This window comes from Megalops cyprinoides, chromosome 20 (assembly GCF_013368585.1).
Source record: "Megalops cyprinoides isolate fMegCyp1 chromosome 20, fMegCyp1.pri, whole genome shotgun sequence".
NCBI lineage: Eukaryota > Metazoa > Chordata > Actinopteri > Elopiformes > Megalopidae > Megalops > Megalops cyprinoides.
In genome coordinates, this window is record NC_050602.1 from 21,768,823 (window position 1) to 21,789,953 (window position 21,131).

The following is a 21,131-nucleotide window of genomic DNA, read 5'->3' on the forward strand; positions in this document are numbered from 1 at the left end:
GCTCAGATGAAAAACAAACTATTCTGATACCCTCATTTTTTTTGATTGGGGTCTACTAAGATTATTGAGGCATTGAGGTTGCCTGTCTTTGTTTCAAATATAAAATAATTTCATCACTCCCTCATTTCTATTATTAACAGCGATTTAATAAAATATTTTATTCATTCAATTTTGTATTAGTTGGTATACATGGTTTAGTAAATAATACTAACAGTGTTGACCTTGATCAATCACAATATCTTTCTCTTATATTCCAGCCCATATTTATGCTATGCATTCCTGTATGTGAAGTATTAGAAACCCGTTTAGCCCATAGGGTATGACGTTTTATGAATCAATTCGGGGCAAATTCTCTTCAGAAGCACAGAAAATACAAATGCTTTGTCCTGAAGTCCCTTATAGCTGTCTGTGCTGTGTCGGTCTGTGTGCTGTGTGATGTCATCGTGTTTGTCAGACTTGTGACAGACACTTGGCCATGTGGACAGTCTAGAGGTGGGGAGGGGGGTTGGTGGCGGAGAGGGGAGGGTTTGGGGGGGCGGGGGGGGGGTCGGGGGCAGCCATGCGTGTGCCTGTACCCAGGCCCCGGGTGAAAGACAGAAACAGCCCAATCTGAGTGAAGCCTGAAAGAGAGCTAATTTAAACAAGGAGGAGGGGGGGGGGGGAGCGGGGAGACGACATACCAACCCGCCACAAACGTCTCCAGGCTGGACTTTCAATAAGAGCCGTGATCTATGTGGCAATAATGAAGGAGGGGACAGCTGTATATTAGTGAGTTCACCCCTGCAGCTCATTCAGAGCGAGACATTTTTAAATAATGCAGGAATTCTACCGCTGACACACTGTTAAAACAAGTCTGGATAGAAAGAGTTCTGTAGATACCGCTGAAATGAGTGTAGAACATTGGGTGGGATTCAATCAACATTTTGTCCTTCAACTCAAAATTAAATAGAAGTGTTATTTCATTTATTTTATTCTTTACAAATACAAGTTTTGACAATTTAGCTGTCACCAAGTTAATGAAGTACATTATGTTTGTACTTGAAAAAAAAGTTAAAGTAGTAAAAACCACTTGCATTTTTTTTTTATAAATTTTTTATAAATGATGATTGAAATTAGACCTTTGTGTACGGAACTCTCTGGGCCCAACCTATGAGAATGGCTCCTCTTCCAAGGTACATATCTCAGGAGTTGTGGACATTTTTACAGCAATGTGTGAAAAAGAGCAGTGTGGTAAATCTCTGAGGAGTCAGAGCTGGGGGAAGAGTCATCAGAGCAGGTGTAAATGAGGGGGATACTGTGCAATCGTTGTAGTTGGTGCTGATGAACCGCACGGCTTTTCTCATTAGTTAATCACAGCATGTGTCACTGCCTTGGAATGTGATTATTATTTACTGTACTGCACGTAAGTGTGCTACTGTCTTTGTTAGCCAGCTTGCTGAGAGGTTATTACGGGCGGTACTTCCCTCCGAAATGTACACAATGGCTTTGCGTTCAGTGAAATAGCCATTTTTCTCTCCATTTTTCATGACCCCATGTTTTGTCGTGGCCAGTCTTTGTGGATAGATCAAATTAAACGCTCATCCTGGCACCATAGCTTAGTCGGCCCCTCCTCTGCCTCAGCCCAAGGTGTGCTCTTACCTGGCTGCTCGCGTCTTGTTGCCTTCGTTTCTTTCTGCTTCCACGGCTCTCCCTTTTCTGCTTCTTCCTGTTGTGGTTTAACCAGGAACTGATTGCCGCAGACATCGGCCGGCACATTAAGGTGTCAAATCGTTATTTTTCATTGCCATTTGGATCCCTGTGAGCTCAGCGTCTGAAGTGTGACACTGAATGAGATTCTAGAAAAGGTGTTTTGACTGGGCTGAAAATGGATTGCAGCTTGTAGGTCCTGGCTGAGGCAAACTCAAAGGCACCTGGTGCACTGGAGTCTATACATTGTTGAGGCAGTGCATGATTTTTGTATGCACAAGTCCAGTGTCCAAAACTCATAACGGCTATTAGTGAAGGTAAAATGGGGCCAATAAACTGTGTTTTGTTGATATTTTGTAGGCCTAAGACCAGTCAATAGTCTATATGCTCTGTTCCCCACTCCCTATTTAGTTAAGCTCTGTTAAGCCTTCAGTGACCATCTTCGCCGGGGTCTTCTCTATTGTGTAGTGAAATGTAGTTGTAGTGACACAGCCTGACATTGTACAGTATAGCATTGCATACAGCCGGGTAAATGATGCTACACGGAACAATGACTAGTTGATTCTTCTCCCTCATTTCCTTATTGCATGTGTCCCTGTCATGTAGCCAACACAGGTGTGGGCACCCTGAAGAGGTCGGAGGAGCCTTGCAGTGATATATACCTCAACTGTGTCTCTACCAAGAGCATGTGCGCTCTCTCTCCTGTGGGGTGTCAGGAGTGTACCCACCCCCAAAGACACAAGCCCGTGCCCTCAATAAAACACACACTGGCCCGTGGCTGACCCACCTTCCCTCCACCCCTCCTGTTCCGAATCAGAGGGTGAAAGGAAAGAGGGGAGTGGGAAGACAAGAGAAAGAAAGAGAGAGAGAGACTATCTTTAATTAGCTCAACAAGAGGCTGCGTTGTGGCAATTAGTGAGGACAATGTGTGAAAAGGCGCAGGGTGTTAATGTGGTGTGTGAGTGGAGTCTATATCCAGCAGTGTGAATGCCTCCTCTCCCCAGTCTTTGTGAAGTTTACTTCTGTATGCAGCATGCGGCCGGGGCTGTGTACGATGGCTGCGAAACACCAGACGGACAGAACCGTGCCCCAGCAACGCCCAATTAACTCATATTTAGACCAGGTCTGACAAGGTTTGACCAGGTTAACATCGCTAATTGATCTTGTAATGTATACTTTTAATGAACAGTTGTGGTTATTTGTTATCATTGTTTTTTCATTTTTAGCAACCAGTTCTCCTTCATGTCCTCCTTCATTTCTTACCATTAACATGGAATTCAGGATTGGTTTTCAGCTTCTTTACCCTACATTTAGTAGGTAGGATTCTCAGCAACGTGATTTGGGAAGGTTTATGGCTGTGGTAGGAGGCTATGATTTAACAGATGTTGGAAGTCACTCTGGATAAGAGCATCTGTTAAATGAATGTAATGTAATGTAATTTGTTGAAAGTGAGGAGATATGGAGGGAAGGTGTGTGTGAGCCGTGGGCAGGTACTGTGCGTGTGTGTAAGAGCTCCCTATCCGGGCCTTCTGTCAGGACACTGGGCCGTCCGCTCTCCGTGCAGGATCAATAATCGACGTCGAGCAGCTCAGCGCTTTTGGGAGGTTGGGTGAACGGCTGGAGCTTGGGGGAAGGGGGGGGGGGGGTGAGGGCTGGCTCTGCACATCTTGGAATGCAGAAGCTAGCGCGGCGTTGATCTGAACACAGGCGCCCCCTCTGCCAAACACGATCAGATGTGGCCCCATCAACAGAGCTGCCAGCAGCAGCAGCAGCGGCAGGAGCAGCGTGAGGCTGCCAGGGAGTGCCACTGGAGCATGGCGGTGCCTGCTGATATTCCGCTGCACCGCCGGAGACTTTAACTGTATTCTCAGCAAATAAACCAGGATTCGCTGCTGAACACAAGCGAATAAACCAGGATTCGCTGCTAAACACAGCTGGCTGCCTGGGATTGGTTCATTGCCGGGCGGCGTATAAAAGCGTGTTGATGCAGATGCGCAGGGATGGCGATGCCACGCGGCTTAACTGTGAATCCCAGGACCGTTTGTTGTCGTGTGGACTTTAAGCACTGGCTTCTCTGGACTGTGTCCTGTGTGTGTGAGTGTGTGTGTGTGTGTGTGTGTGTGGGGAAGCGCTGAGGTACGCTTGTGAAAGCTGTTTAACCGTAGTTGCTCCAGTGAATATGTGTCCAAATGGTCAAATGGATGATGTGCATAAAAAAGGCATATGTTTTCCCCGTATGTTGCGATTTCTGCTAGTGTAATGAAGAACGCTCTATCTGCTGCGTGATTCACTCCATCTGAGCCTGACCCCTGGCTATACTCAGTCCTGCTGTCCCCTCTCTGTCGCACTTGTCCTCCTTCCATCCCTCCTTCTCGCTGTGCTCTAATTGAGTCGGTGAACAGTTGACCCCGCCCCCCTCGTTCCTAGTAAGCTTTGGGCCCTTCCCTCTCAGGCGGGGGACATTGTCTGTCCCCATACTGACGATGTAATCCCCTCGGCTCGGACAATGGCCCTCCCGTTAGCTCCCCAATGAGAGAAGGCAGGCACCCCTCCCTTTCCAAAAAGCAGCCCCCTACCCAAAAGCACCACCACCCCAGCACCATCCTGCAATGGATCCTGCTTGATCAGGACCTTGTCTTTCCGATTTATTAACCTGTAGCATGGCCTGGTTAAGTAGCCGTGGAGGTGAGAGGGTTCTCTCCTTCCGGGGCGGGGCCCTGATATCACCAGCAGAGAATAAGGTGTTTCCCTCTCTAGAGAAGGGGCCATCAATTATATTACATTATAGGCATTTAGTAGATGCGGTCATCCAGAGCGGCTTACATAGGTTATAGGGTTTTTTTTTTGTTTTTTAGATTTTATCCATTTTATCCATATTTACTGAGGCAGTTGTGAATTAAGTACCATGCCCAAGGGTACAGCAGCAGTGCCCCAGCAGGGAATCAAACCGGCAACCTTTTCGGTTACAAGTCCTGCTCCTTACCACTATGCTACCCTGCCACCCCATCCACATTGAAAGCACAGGGGCATAATTTAGGAGCTTAATATAGTGCAAATCAATAAAAAAACAGAATAGTGAAATCAGCAGTCTGAATCCCTTTTTGTTTTTGGGAGGGCTTTGTTTTCTGATAGGTGAATTAAATAAGAGTCAGTAAGGAGGTGTAGGTAAGGTCAGCAAGAAAATGTGAACCGTCAACAGAAACGGATATTTTTTGTCGGGCAAACGCTTGCATGGAGAGTGCCGCATGCTGTGTGCTACACTCAGGTCGTCCAGGTGCATGTATGTGCTGGTTGAGTGTACCACTGGGGTTGTGTGGATGTGTAGTGAGGATGAGAGGAGCATCCCCCCCCCAGCTGCAGGGGAAATAGGGAGCGCCGCCCCCCTAGCCTGGCATCAGCCACGCAGCGACGAGGAGGGGAGGTTGCCATGGGAACAAATTTGTCAGAGTTAACCAGAGGGGAAACAAACAAAGTGTGGTCAGTAAATGTGTGTTGCCCAAAGGTGTGAACCGCGCGACGGGAACTGGAAAAGGTTGAGCGCAGCGTGAACCGTGCGGTCGCTGCAATCAGGATTTTTACAGGGTGAAACTTGGGGTCTGTAAGTGCAGGCCGTGTACACTGTGAACTGTGTGGTGAGTAAAAGCAGGTGGATTACAGTATAAACCATGCAGGCAGTAAAAGCAGGCTGTTTAAAGTCAGTAGGAGGTCGATTGCAGTGTGGACAGTGCAGTCAGTAGCAGCTTGATTTCAATGTGAACGCTGCGGTCAGTAGCAGGTTCATTAAGGTGTGGACAGTACACTCAGCAGCAGGTTGGTTACAGTGTGAACACTGGGGTCAGTAGTCCCTTGGTTAACTTGTGAACGGCGCGGTCAGTAGCAGGTTCATTAGAGTGTGAACTCTGTGGTCAGTAGCAGGCTGATTACAGTGTGCACAGTACAGTCAGTAACAGGTTGATTACAGTATCGTAGGGGATGAGAAAGCCAGGCACTCATCTTTGTTCATTACTTTCCCAGTATTTGGCAGCTTCTTAAATGACTTGCAAATGTTGAATAATAATAATAAAACTTGCTTAAATTCATTACTCAAAGGTTTGAAAATTATGCTGTAGCTCACTGTGCAGCTCCTAGACTGACCCCCGTGGCATGCTTCGGATAGGAGGTGCTCTGTGCTGTATTTTTACTGGGAGTGAGGAAAGTGGAAAGGTAAACATGATGCATTAAGGAAGTTTTCGCTCACGTTTGTGTAGATTCTTCACTGAAATATTGCAGTCATATCGGACGGTGACTGCCTAGCTCATGATGATGGGGACGAATTTTTAATTCTGAAAATTAATATACACACAAGGAAGCAATCCCTCTTTCTGTGTTCACTTTCACCCCAACCTGCTCTCTGCCCTTAATGATGTGACACATGGTTGTCACATCATTACATATATACACATATTCATCTTTTGTTTATCGTGCCATGGCATTGTTTTGATCCTGACACTGTGGTTGTGTTGTGTCAGCAACAAATCCATGGAAACCATTATTATTGGTACAGTACTATATATTGGTACAATGCTGTACCGCTCAATTTTGTAGGATCTCTATAATGTTTTCCCTATCAATGGCTTAGGTCACCTGTACCTGGTTAAATTCTCTGCTCTCAGAAGTTAAGAGCAAAGTGCCATAGCAGATAGATTCAATTCCTCTCCTGGGTGTATTTTTTCAGCTCCCTCTGTGATGTTTGCAAATAACGCCTAAATGCATTACATTTTACATTTACATTTTTATTCATTTGGCAGACGCTTTTATCCAAAGCGACTTACATAGGTTACAGTTCTTTACAATGTTATCCATTTATACAGCTGGATATTTACTGAGGCAACTGTGGGTTAAGTACCAAGGGTACAGCAGCAGTGTCCCAGCGGGGATTGAACCGGCAACCTTTCGGTTACAAGTCCTGCTCCTTAACCACTATGCTACAGTGCTGGGCAGATGGGTCTGTAAGCATCTGTAGTCCAGCGGTTAGAGAGCTGGAGTTTTTCCATGGAAATTTAGTCTGAGGGAAGCAAAGCACTGATGTCTGTACACTGTGTACAGGACAAAGAGTTATGTCTAAATTTACAGACGACAAAAGTTTTGCATGCTGCCTCTAATCTGGGGAACAAAAAATGCTGCCAGAGAAATGAGCTCCGTTCAGCTGTTTGTCATGAGCAATTAGGATGTGTTACACACAGCCCTTTTCCCCCATGTCTGTTCCTTACTCTCACTCTCCGCCTTACCGCACGGCAAACCCGCAGTGGCGTAAATAGGTGTTGGAGTGTGAACGTGGCGTGGATATGCACTCCCTGCTTCTTTAATGAGGACCTGGGTCCCTTACCCCTCCCTCACTGAGCTGATACACCGCCCCCCCCCCCTTTTTCCGTGTGCTCTCTTTCTTTGCCTGCTCTCTGAACGTGGGTTGGGGAAAACACGGAGGCATCGAGCAGCGGGAGCGAGAGTCTCGCGGTACTTGGACGTCAGCCGAGGATCATCTCAAGCTCAGTGACAGCAGCGGCGTGTCTGCCTCTTTACCTCTCTCTCTTTCTGTCTCTCTCTAACCCTCTCTCCCTCTCTCTCCGTCTCTTTTTTTCTCCCTGGATCTCCCTCTCTGTCCCTCTCTGTTTTTTTTTTTTCCTGCCGTTCCTCCTCTCCTGAGGCAGGGAGGGGAAAAAAAATGGAAATATTGCAATTTTACCCACGAACAACGTCGCAATATTCAGTCCGCGCCCGCCAAAAAAAGGGAAGCACCCTCCCTCAGTCCTCAATATGCAGTTCACCCCACCGAAACTGCCCCCAGCCACCCCCACAGCATCGTTTTTCTGTGCTATAGTTCTGCACTTGTCTGCATCAATAATATTTACGGCATCACTCCTTCTCTGTCTCTTTTTTTTTTTTGTTTTTTTTTGCGTTTTGTTTTGTTAACAGAAGTCCAGTGCAGCGGGGCCGGCCCTCCCTCCCTCCCTCCCTCCTCCGAGCTGACAGATAGACAAACATGGGGTTCTCTCTTTCTCTGCTCTCTCACTCACCCCCTCCAGCCTCCCTCTGTCCATCACGGCCCTGCCCTGCGCAATGTGGCCCCCTTTATCCCGCCAGCCCTCAGCTAACAATATCACACAGCCACCCCTTTGTATCCAGGAGGAGGGGAGTTAACACCCATGTCTGGGCCCGATGAATGGTATTATTGTGTCTGAGACATCTACCTAACCCCCTGTCCCCTCCCCTCCTCAACCCCCCCCCCCCCTCCCTGTCCTGGGCTGCAACCCAGTGGCCTCGATTTAGTCAACGTTTTGCCCTTAACTTTGACTCACAGTAAAATGCATGTTTCTTTTCGCGGTCCACAAATACAATTTAGTGTGTTGATAGCGATGGCCGAAATTGATGAAAGAAAGTGTATTGAAGTGACACTACATTCATTACGCAATGTTAGTGTTAGTCAACGTTATGGACGAAGGTCGCAGTGTCTCTCTCAGCCTCAAACCCGACCACCCTTACCTAGTCTCTTTCTCCAACACCATGTCTGTCCTGAACTCACACCAACTACTCCCGACTCTCATATCTCTTAACATCAGTCCACTGTGGGGGTTTGATTTGGTCTCTTTCTCCCTTTGCCTCATATTTCTGTGGGGAGAGGACATGGGGCTCCTTTTTTGGGGGGGGGGGGGGGGTTGTTGAGGCCCTTTCACGGTCAGGGGACACAATAGGCCCAAAAGTCCATAAAGGAATGTCCCCTCATCCATTAACATAATAACAGGATGCTGAAACCGTCCGAATAATTTCACATAATACACTTGGAAAAAGTTTTGGGTCTTACTGAAATTTTCGCTCTCTCTCTCTCTCTCTTTCTCTCTCTCTCTCTCACTCGCTCTCTCTCAAAACAAAAATAACAGACTGTGACACAATGCCTGCTTTTCTGAGAACGCTCTGGGCAAACAAATATAAATTAAGAAACCGGATTGCGACGGCAGGGAAATATATTATCTCCTGGCAGCATCAATAAACCAAAGAGGCTCAGTCAGAGGTGCATCTGAGAACGTGGCGCCGTGCCGCACCTCACAAGGCTCTGTGTCCCTGTCTGTTTTCAGTTTCCAAAGTGATCCTTTGCCATGCACCCCATTAGTCATGGGCAAACATAATGTACAAACACACCGGCCTGGCAGAATCTATCACCGCTGCCATGAAGCTTTATTGGAGAAGAGGCAGTAGGCAGAGGACTTATTTTGAAAAGCTAAGCCTTTTATTGAGCGCCCCTGGTGCAGTGGTGATTTTATAATACGGCCCAAAATTCTCTGCCACTGACTCATCTGTAGAAATCATTGCAGCGGTAGCAGTGAAAACGTTTGGCAAGCAGTTCCTTCTAGCTTCCAGACTTGGAGTTTAAAAAAAAAAGAAAAGAAAAAAGAAAGAAAAAAAAAAAAAACACGGGTTACAGAGTTCACGTTACAAACCGAGCGCGAGTCTGTGTCAAAACATTCACCTTCCAATCTCCCTGATCAAAGAGTTGGATTGCTGTTGCGTGTGGACTTAAGACCGGGTGAAGAACTGAGCACTGATTTCTCTCTCCCTCTCCCTCTCTCTCTCGCTCCCTCCCTCTCCCTCTCTCTCTCTCTCCCTCTCTCTCCCTCTCCCTCTCTCTCCCTCTCTCTCTCGCTCCCTCTCTCTCTCTCTCCCTCTCTCTCCCTCTCCCTCTCTCTCTCGCTCCCTCTCTCTCTCGCTCCCTCTCTCTCTCTGGTTGTTTGTGTGCAGGAGAAAGCGGGAGTGAAGAAGAAGAGTAGGAGGGGGCGATGAAGAGGCCTGGTTGAAGGGTGAACCGAGGAGCAGGGCAGACCCAGCCGCAGATGGCCGGGGGGGCTTCCTCTGCATCTCTCCTCCTCCACCTCCTCCTCCTCCTCCTCCTCCGGAATGTTCCGCTCCTCCTGTGGGCCTGTGGGAGACGGCAGGCAGGATCCAGGCAGGAGGCGGCAGGAGAGTGGGCAGGAGAGCTGGGCTCGCATCCCCTCCGGAGAAATCAATACGGAGGAGAGGAGGCTTCTGCTCACGAGGAGGGGGTTTGCCCAGCGCCACCCCTGGCCTCAGAGCTGCAGGAGCTCCAGGGTTGCAGATACTCCCCAGCGGCCGTTCCGGCTTGCACACGTCAGGCTGGGTCTCTGTGTGAGCCTGACACCACTGGATAAAACTGCTGGAGAAGCTCTGTTTTTTTTTTCTCCAATTACATTTTTTTCTTGGACCGTTATGATTATGTTTTCTCTCGGACTGCTATGTTTTCAGCAGTGATTTGAGACGTGTTTGATACTCCATTTCCTGTAGCTTTGCATTGCTACACTGATGCTCTCGTAGTGAGTTCGCCCAGAGCACAACCCAGAGAAATCTTAATAGTGAGGAAAATTAAACCACTATGTGCTAGCAAAGTGGCCAACTACAGTGATCATGGTTAGCTACATTGCTGAGTCAGACAGCCCTTGCAAAACACAACATGCATAAAACAATTTAGTTTTATTAACGTGTGTACTTGGTTACAGTTAAGTAAATTAAATTAAGTTAATTGGCTAAGCCAAGTCCATGGAAGACATGAAAAGGAATTACACATAAAGGATATTAATATTAGAGAAATTTTACCACTGTGGAAAGTTTTTTCCTGGTGGTATACAGCTCTATATACAAATATATATAGATGGCCACTGGTATATATATTCAAATACATGCATGTATATACAAATCTCTCCTTGTTTCATTTAACCACCATCTGTAAAAAGTTCCTGCTGCTTAGGCACATCTAATCTCAGGCAGACACCATCACCTGCTGTAGCCTTTCTGATGCTATGTTCTGGTGGGCTAATGAGGCAACATCTTTTAAATATAAATGTATGTAAATATATATTCACATAAATCCTGTTGGAAACTAGTTATATGTAGTCTGTAAATGGTTGATTTCTGTGGAGGGAGATCCCAAATACAGTATATGAGGACTCTTCAGCGGGAAGTGAAAGTTATTGTTATTAGGTGCTCCAAGGACAGACAGGACTTTACAGCACTTCAGGGTGGCATGGGAGCTTCAGCTGTATGAGAACGAGACGTGGCTATGCTGAAGTAACTTTTCACGTGGCCGTTCACTCCTCTTTTTTCACACGAGATTGCGGGTGGGGGTCTTTTTTTTCTTTTGCAAAACCAGAAATGTGTTTTCGAGAAGGTGGACTTTTTTGACCGGACTGTTAAATTCTGCAGCAAAACGGGCAAAATGTACAAGATGCGGTGATCCGGTGTCAGCCTCTAAGACTTGACGTCGACAGCCTTCTCCAGAGAAGATTCATCCGGAAGGCACAGGGTGTGTTTTTTCGTTTACGGGCTGTGATGGACTACAGGACATCCCTCCAGCTCCAGCTCTTATGGTGAGTCCGGAAATCTTTCCTGGATTTCTTTCATGACTTGAGTGGAAGGCAAACCATTGTGTCCTGATTGGTCAGAACGTGCAGTATCAGATCGGAGAATCTCCAAGTTTCTCTGTGTCAGTCGTTCTTGTGTAAAGTGGTACCGGAAACATTTCACGTGTCCCAGCACGTATTTTTTCCTTGTTGCATGATATGAAAAGCAACGCAGGAAACGTTATGTGCAGCGCAGTCAGGATGTTAGCGGTAGGAGCAGCTTTGCCTGGGTGCATTTCCCCCTCACCAACATCTCTGCAAAGCCTGCCAGAGGGAGCATAGCATGTTCACCACCCCGTTTTTCTCTCTGGGGAGGGAGAGGGCAGGGGGTCGAAGCGGGGTGCCCAATCTCACCCCAGGCTACGGGCATCCAGAGGCTGGTGCGGCGCCGTAGCTCCGGCGGGCACCGCTGCGGACAAAATGGCCGCCGCCTGCCGTCTGCCTCCCGCCCCAAGATGGTGCCGGCTTTTAAGCGCTCGCCATCTGCGGTGCCATCAGCGGCTTTCAAATCGCCGCTAATTGCATTTGCATATGCGTGAATTAGCCGGCCTCGTAGATTATCCGTGCCCGCTAACACGCGCGACCGCCCCAGACTCGTCGGGGGGGGGGGGGATGGAGCGTGGTGAGAGGGAGAGACGCTCGTTTCGGCTCCTGTCTGTCTTTTCTCTGCATCCTCCCTTTGTGTCGGTGCTGGAGGTGTCGCGTCTGAGGCCGGGAAGACGCTGGTGGGGACGACGGGGCGGGCTCTCGTGCGGTGTCTCTACGCGCGCGGCCATATGGGCCATCTGTGTGTCTCGGCCTCCCGTATGCAAATCCCACACTGTAAAGGCGAGGCGCAGACGTGCCATAATGACCTCATTATCATGCGCCGCGGTCACTGCCAGAGACACACCACTGTGTCCCTCCTCAGACACTCACTGCGGTACAGTGTTTTCCATGTGGTGGGAGTCAGAGCATCGCGGGGACAGAGGGGTGACGTGGGCACTGCTACTGCTGGTAGGCACATAGACATGAATGAAACTCGCACACAGTCTGATCCAAATTCACTGATCTGCTCCCCAAATTTAATGCACTGAGATTAGAGTCAGTAGGCCTGTTGTCAGAACAATAAAGCGACCAATGCATGCATGCACCGTATGCGGAGAAAGGGGGAGATCCCACTGGTGCACAATCAGTTGGAAAACATGTGGGCAGGGATCAGTCAGGCTGCGAGTCCCAAACAATACAAGGAAACACAGTTTCATATTATAATATATCAGTGTATAAGGCAAGATTCTATTGTCTAGGATCAAGCATATAATAATAGAACTGAACAGTATATAGTGTATGGTTCATATGGTTACTCATTGCTGTTTTTGTGTGGGATATCGTGTTCTTTCGTGATAGGTCAAGGGATGTGTCATATTCTATATTTCTGTCTCACCTGGGTTTGCCTTGGAAATTATGTAGAACTGGTGCCATTTTAAAAGCCGTTAGTTTCAGTCGAAAATGTTGTTGATGTGACAGCGTATGGGCTACCGTCTGGAAGTTTATCAGTCAGGATAGTTGTGGTCAGATTTATCAATGGATAAATGGATGGTCAAAGAATGGTCAGTTTTATCTGCCCAGCTCGGTGTGGTTATTGTGGCTAGGTGTGGTCATGTTTATAGACTGTGCTGGTCTTATTTGGTCTTACGTATTGACCGCACTATGTTTGGTTACACTCACCCATGTCATAATTATTTACTTTAGGAATACTCATTGTGTTTACTAGTATAGCAGTTTGTTATGTAGTGACTCCCTGCAGTGGCGTAACAGAACTATAACTTGGAACTGTAGACCAGCTAATTTTTTATGACTGAGACCAAATTATGAACATTTCACATTTTATATTAAACATCTACAAACAAGTTACTTTACCTAAGCTCCTGCGCTGTATGTGTGACTTACCGATGTCAGTGTTTGAAGGCAACGGACGATGGCAGAAAGAGAGCGTGTAAGCTGTGAACGGTACCAGCTCATGTGCGGAGCGTGAACTGTGTTTGACTGTGTAATATGCGAGAAGCGGATGCATTCATCCAAATGTGAGCCGCTCGAAGCGAGGAAGGAGAGAAAAGGAAAATGGGGAGGGAGTAGATTACGGAGTGTGTGACAATCAGGGGGGTTTCGGGGTGGGTGATGGTAAGGGTACGAAAACCGCGAGCGTTTTTTTTTTTTTGTCACACTGGGAGAGGTGTTTTTTAACGCCCCTTTCATTTCGCATTCGGCTGTTTTAATTGAGGCGGGTGTCTAACCGGCGGGGCGGTGCCGCGGCGCGGAAACGGGGTGGTGGCAGGGTTCGCCCTGTGCGAGCCGGAGAGCGGCTGTACAGTGGCTCTCCTCGGTAAAATGGCGGTCATGCCTACTGCGTCGTCTGTCTGTAGCAGCAAGGGGTGGCGGCTGTGGGCTATGGCTGGAGGGTTTGCAGGGTAATGTCGAGAGGAGAGGGGAGGGGAGATTTTGGGTAGGGGGCGGTGGGGGGTTGGGGGGGGGCTGTCTGGCTGGGACAGTACGCATAAAAAGGGGACACTGGAGGAAGAATAGTGTGTCTGGTGGGGTGGGGGGGGGGGGGCGGCGTGAGTGTGCCTGTGATTCAATTTGCATATTCAGAACAGCTTGGAAGCCCATATGCTTTCAGATGCACCAGACGTGCTGCTGGTCACCCTCAACAACCCTTTTTATGCCCCACCCCCCTTCTCTTGCCCGCCCCACCCGAGTCCGATTTAGCTTTTTTTTTTTTTTTTTTTTAAATAGACACTCCCTGGGAAATACAAAAACACCAAGCCACCCCCCACCTCCACCCCCCCCCCCCCCAAACCAACAAAAAAAATGGCTGTAATGAGCCTTATGTGTATGAGGCGTATGGTCGAGCACGCCACAGCAACTCTGCATAATTCAACGCAAAGCAGAGGAGAGGAGGGAGGGGAAGAGGGGGGATGGGGGGGGGGGGGTACAGTGAGTGAATCCTACTGGAGCAGCAGAGGGCAGGAGAAGCAAAGAGCCGGGAGGGGGCTGAGGTGCAGACTTTACTCCTTAGGTGCCGGAAACGAGACGACCTGATTCGCTGCTGCGTGCAGTGGAGCGACGTTGCGGTCTGCGTGGAGGACCAGCGCAGGTTTAACCCCCCTCTCCCACTCACTTACTGTCGCGTACCCCCCCCCAAAACCCCCTCCGAGGCCTGATCCAAACAGGTCCGGACGGAGTGAACTTTACAGCCATCGCCTCCATGTGAGGTGTTCTACTGCAAACAGATTCAGCTTCTCTGGAGCAAAGAAATTCTGTCCTCCCACTGATACTGTGGTCCCCTGCAGTCAGGGGTTTGGCTGCTACAGTACAGAGTTCTGCACCTTTACTGCAACCAGGTCCCTTTGTGGCTCAAAAATCATCCCAGAAATAAGACAATCATATATATCCATGTAATATATTCATGCAGGTTCAGAGTAGTTATTTTCTCACCTATTTGTGTCTCCTTTTCAGAATCAGTCTCTTCTTTGTGTCGTGCACAGACCGCTGTAATACCATTGTTTAAGGCTCTGCACTAATTTTCATCCTTCCTACGTGCACACACCTTTGTGGCCAGGAGACAGATAATGACTAGTGATTATGAAAGTGCACTTTTATGATTATGACTGTGATGTTAGCTTGTCATGTGCTGATAACTCCTAACATGAGACTTAAATTGCCTAATTTATTTGAAAATTGTTCTTTGCTTCATAAAACACTTGAAACGGGTTAATTTTTTCTGTTTCCATTTCTGCAGAAAACTATTGACCGCACTTGTATTCCTTCCTACGTGCACACACCTTTGTGGCCAGGAGACAGATAATGACTAGTGATTATGAAAGTGCACTTTTATGATTATGACTGTGATGTTAGCTTGTCATGTGCTGATAACTCCTAACATGAGACTTAAATTGCCTAATTTATTTGAAAATTGTTCTTTGCTTCATAAAACACTTGAAACGGGTTAATTTTTTCTGTTTCCATTTCTGCAGAAAACTATTGACCGCACTTGTATATTTATGCATTATTGAGAATTTTATTGATTCCTTTAAACAATTTATGTTGTGTTGGACAGAGCCCCTAGGCAAACAAGAAGAGTTTCTTTTAAAAGAAAAAAATGATTATTATAGAAATGTATGTTTTAGGTTTGCAAAGAAGCCTTTTTTCTTTAGATTTGTAATCACATCCTTTCAACGTAGATGCTAAAGACAATATATCCGTTTTATAAATAGAAATATTAGAACTATTATTATTTAAATGCTGGATTGAGAAATTTGATTCTGTTGTGAAAGATGTGACAGTGTCATCCCTTTATGGACAACCACTGTGTTTTAATATTTGCTTCCTCAAGAAAAATTTTAATTTAATTTTAATGCTTCAGGGAAGCAACATCATTATCAGAAAAAAAGTGGTCATAAGCCATGCGTGTTTCTGTTTCTCATATTTAAGATATTTCAGAAAGAGTCGCATTTTGTGCAGTGATTTAGAAAACAGTGTGTTTCGTGTTGACCTATTTTAAGGGAACCGTGATCATTTTATATGTCTTGTGTTACAAAATCTGGTTAGCATATTCAAAGGCACTTTACTATATTCCGAGAAGCACAGATGCAGCCTTTCTGCTTAAAAGTAAAATGCGCAATGACTTAATTTACATAATTATAGTTATAGTTGTATTTAATTTACCTCATTATAGTACATTTAATTGGATTTACTGTACTGAATATTCACTGTATTGAATCTGTGTGGGGTGTAAATTGATAAGGAGAAATAAAGAATTTAACTAAAGCTTCAGTTCCTCTTGAAGATCTACTGATAGAGGTCTGTCGGTCTGTCCTCTGTTTTTGTATGTAACCATATTTTCATGACTGAGACAAATCTTAATAAAATAACATTCATCTGCACATGTTGCCACGCAGCAGTTGGAAGCTACACCCCGATGCTCAGTGAGGAGCTGTTCCTTTAAAACTGCGGCAGGCAGGAGAGCCCGTAGTGTTTAACCGGCCAGGGGAGAACACTCAGCGGCTGTGTCATTACAAAACCCCAGCCTTCTCAGGCCAGCCAGCTCTGGCATAAAACTGCACTACGTGGTTTAAAAAATAAAATGGAAAATATAAAAAAAGAGTGGTGTAGCGTAGGTGTGATTAAACCGCCTGCCCTGGAGCAGGGCCGGGAGGGTGCAGGAGGATGCAGGGGGGGTGCGGGGGGGGTGTGTTGAGGTGCCGGTCCGAGACAGAGCTGTAATAAAAATGTATGGGAGGCGAGAGGGGGCCCGAACTCCAATCCATGCCCCCCCGACACCCACCCACCCCACCTTACCCCCTCCATGAGGGGAAGAGAGAGATATTCAGACAGGGACCCAGCAGGCATGGCTGAAAATTCAGAGGGGTGCGGAGTGAAGATGTTAACGACGAGGGGGGCTGAGTGGATCTGAAAACCAACTCTAATACCTTAAAAAAAACAGAATACCTTTAAAGAAAAGCGCCGGCAGCAGGCGTGTTAAAGGGGGCACTAGTGATGCGGGGGAGAGGTGAAAACCATTCCCCCTCTGCTGCTTAAAGCTACAGGCCTCGCCGGCACAGATAGCTGAGGGCAGCCACTCACAGATGCACTATATAAATATTATATGCTGATGTGGAGTCACTGTGGAGTGCTGGGGGCTGGAAGCTGAGCGTGGGAACACAGTAGAATGTGTGCCGTCCTGTCAGGCGCTGGCTAGATGGCCCAGCTGCGCTGAATGCCTCCGCTGCAGGTGAAAAAGGACCCCGGAGGTCAAGGTCAAAAAGGGGGAGGGCTCATCTGTTGTGCAGGCCCAGGCTGTCTGGGCCCATGCCTTGAATGAGTTTGCTTATTTAATAAGCCGCTGCCGCCATCGTTTGCATATCCGACACCCTCTTGTCTGTTTTTCGAGGGAGGCGAGACAGGCTTCAGGCAATGGGGTCTAACCATCATCATCCAACCCCCCCAAAAAACACACACACAGCTTGCTCCCCCTAACCCCCCGAAGCCATCCTCCATCAAAAGCTGAATCTTGCTGTTTGTCCTCTCTGTCTCTCCGGTTTGGCTGCACAGTTTGATTGACAGTGCCGTCTCTCTCGTCTTGACGCTGAAAGAGTTAAGCTGTTATCTGCCTCCTATCCCAGACTCCTACATCTCATTTTCTTGTGCTTTATTCATCTTTGCTGCTTAAGAAGTGCTGTTAAATCGACACATGCTAAAATAAGATTAAATCATTAACTCGAAGAGACTGGCACCAAAGGCTTTTCTGCTAAAGTTTGCTAGTAGCTTTCCTTATATGTCAGTCATTTTGTACATCTGATCTCAACTTGAAACCCGATTATACGTCAGTTATAAGTTGTATTAAGAGGCAGCTTTAGAAATACCTGTGTTTTTTACACCAGGTGCTTCAATGCCTGGTTTTATATCTGTTCCTTTTCATATCCATGTTTCTAATGAAGCACCTATACACTTTATTACATTAAATAGAGAGAAGCAATCAACGCTGGTCTTCAACTTTGACTCAGAATGTATCAGAAGTCTTACTTATGTTCCTCATAAGCAAGGGTTTTGTGAGTTCAGCAACCACTAAAATTTATTGCATAAATTTTATTTGTGCTATTTTCCAGTCAAGGTTAAGGACACGTGCTGATTGAATCCAGGCCTGAAAAATATGTAAGGATATTGACTGTAAAAAAGATTAGAGATGTATTTTCAACTCAAGGCCAACTTGATTTTTTAAAATGTTTTTGGTAAAATGATCTTATGTGAAGTGCACAAATTCAGATCACCTCAGATGCGGTCGGGAATAAAATGAATACGATGCTAATGGCTAATGATCCTTATTTAAACAGTCCTGCTTCTCAATCACACAGAACAATGGAAAACAGCTTCAGGGCAATTGTAACGTGAAGTCTGGGTTCACAGTCTCCCTGTCTGTAGCTCACCAGCTGCCACTAGTTTGAATAGCGGATATATGGAAGAACCGCTATGACAGGGGGATTGAATTCCCCCTCCCCTCCCCCACCCCATCCAAATCAACTGAAATCTCTGTGTGGTTATGGAGTAATCGTGCACCAGGTTACAGAGTGTTTCGTTCCCTTCTTTGATTGAATCTCGGAGAGTCATTGTCTCAGTGAGTGTGCTGATGGGTGAGATGGTTGTTGTGATAGGTGTGTTTTTTATCTGAAAAGCAGAGCAGTGTGGATCCTTGGTTAGTCTTGCTTACCAGTCTTAGCCATTCCTTAGGCTAGCAGAACAGGTCAGGCCAGACACATGTCTGGAAAGTGATGCCTGGCTCTTTATTATTACATTTATATGATAGTGTTATTATATGTTCGTTATTTCTATGATACCCTGCACCCTTGGGCAAGGTACCTAACCAAGAATTGCCTCAGTTAATATCCAACTGTGTAAATGGGTAACATGTAAAGTTGTAACCGATGTCAGCTGCTCTGGAAAAGAGCTTCTGCTAAATGCCAATAATGTCATGTCATGTAATGTAATGTAATGTATGGTAAGGTAAGGTGCAAGGGTTCCGTATTGTTCGCATGCAAGGTCAAGTTCAACGCCTTCACAGTAACATTAGCTGAAGACATGAGGTTAAGATGGCGAAGCGTCTCATATGAAGAAAGCTGCTGTCATTCAGAGACCTGAATGACCATCAGCACAACAGCAGTGCTACCTCTCCTCTACGTGCCATTCGGAGTAAACCATACTGATGTACAGTGCTCCTTTAAGAGGTGGAACCATTACCTCATGAGATTTTTTTTCCAGAGAAAGGAAGTGACTGAATAGGAGACGCGCGCACACCCTCCCTCCCTGTGGTAGGTTCCATTATTCATCGGCGGTTCGGCTTCATTAGTTCGGCTGAAAGAGACCTCCCTCCACATCGCCTCTATAGACCTGCCCGAGGCCCTCAACCCCGCCCCCCCTCTCCCCAGCCTAATCGTCTCAACTCTTGCTGAAATCAAGCTTAGTAACGGCACTTTAGTGAGCCCCCTCTAATGCTCTCCCCCAACCCCCCCCCCCGCCCCTCCAGTTCCCCTCTCCTTCATTCTCTCACCTAGCATAGCCAACGCACCCACCCACCGCTTAAACCCTTATCAGCATGTCAACAAAATGTCTCCCCAGCTGGGGTCGACAATCGCTTCTAGGGTTTAACTTCATCCCTGCCATCCTTCTCTCCTTCCCTCTATCTCTCTGTCTCTCCCTCCTTCGGCAGCCCTCTCTCTCTCTCTGCCCTTACACCTCACCCATTCCTTAACACTGCAGTGCCGGCTCAAACCCTGTGCTGTGGCTAAAAAAGGATAGTCTGTGTTGCTGTGAACAGGCTGCAGGCGTCCCAATATAACAGTAATTGCCATATTTTTGTCGTGTTTTTATTAAACACTTATTTCATTTTATTACTTAGACCTTACTTTCATATGTTATTTCAATATAATGTAATATTTTGGTGCTTACATCTGTATCAGTCAAGTTAAACCGTCAAAATGTAGTAATAGCACTTAATTTCTCTGTGCGTGTGTGCGTGTGTGTGTGCATGTATGTGTGTGTCATCACCACACGCAGATGGGCAAACAAAGTTTTAACATCAGGCCTTTAATGAGGAACATACTGCCCCGGGTTGATTAATACTTAAAGAGCTGGGCAGTGTTAAGGAGGTGGCTTTACCCCTGGAAAAGGGACCCTGAAGTCTTCAGCATTTAACCTCGATCTTCAATTTGGCCCCTGATAGCCAAGCCAGTTATACAGTGCACAGGGCGTAGGACATAGTACGCAGTACAGTCTAACACTTCCATCAGAACATTACGATTTAATCAGGGCATCAGGAAATATATCCAGAGTATAATACCAGTAGTATTATACAATATCAGTCCTTTGGGTCATTTGTATGGGAAAATGTATCATTTAAAAATTTATCTTTTTTTTTTACTGTTGTTGCCAATACTGTGACTGTTGTTACATGTTTATTTGAATGAAAGTCTATTCAGCTGGATGTGTAGTGACTGAGCTTACAGAAATAAAGGTTCTACTTTGATTGTTTGGTTATGTTGTGATGGAGCGTGTGGAAGGGAGGTTGCTGGTTTGATTCCTGAACAGGGTACTTTTCATTCATGCTTGAGCAGTGATAGTGTTTAATTCAGTAAATATCCAGCTTCACAAATGGATGATATTTAAAAACCTGCAACTGTCCAACTTTCCTTAAAGGTGTCTGACAAACAGATTAATAATAAGGTCATATCTAAGAATAATTAAATTAAATGTAATGAATATGAGGAGAGTTTAATGACTTGTCTGCTGGCTTGACAGTGAACTATGGACTGAGGGGCAAGAAAGGGCAGTGTCTGTAACAGTTTTAAGGGGGTTGCTTGGGATCATAGTACACATTGTAATACATTGTAATGTGTGTGTGTGTGTGTGTGTGTGTGTGTGTGTGTGTACGTGCGTGCTCGTGCATATAAATGTAAGTGCGATATAAAGCTAGCCAGTATCAAACTCCTTGCCAGGCTGGTGCCTTTATTCACAATCACCCAATCCCTATTCACCATAATGCATCGTCGCCATTTTTGCCAGTGTAATTTGGCGGGATTTAAACATACAGATCACATTTACCAGACCTCCCAAGGTACACCGCAGCCTCTGTGTCGTCTCACATTTGTTTAAATTTGTACGCTATTTTTTCTTTCATTCGCGTCACCTCCGTCGACACTGCTTGCAGACGGTGATTTGCAATGGTGCTTTTTTTAAGAAGAGGCAACTCCTGTTTAATGCTACACGGTACATACTGAAATGTATTCAGATGAATTCGTGACCAGGGCTTTGCTGGCTTTAAAAGAAAAGGGTGGGGGGGGGGGGGGGGGCGACCAACTATTTTTCAGATTGGCATAAAAGACAGACGAGACAGACTATGTGGGCGTGGGGGGGGTTGGGGGGTGGGGGTCCTCCACACCACCTTGTTTTTCCATCAGGCGTTTGCCGCAGACA

General features: G+C 46.5%; 1 long non-coding RNA gene across 1 annotated transcript in view; it reads left to right on the forward strand.

The window, feature by feature from the left end:
- LOC118796159 overlaps positions 1-21,131 on the forward strand; it is a 53,196-nt gene that overhangs the window by 26,581 nt on the left and 5,484 nt on the right. Inside the window, exon 3 of the long non-coding RNA XR_005005842.1 lies at positions 9,457-11,096. This is a non-coding gene — a long non-coding RNA (uncharacterized LOC118796159). The remainder of the gene's footprint in view (positions 1-9,456; positions 11,097-21,131) is intronic.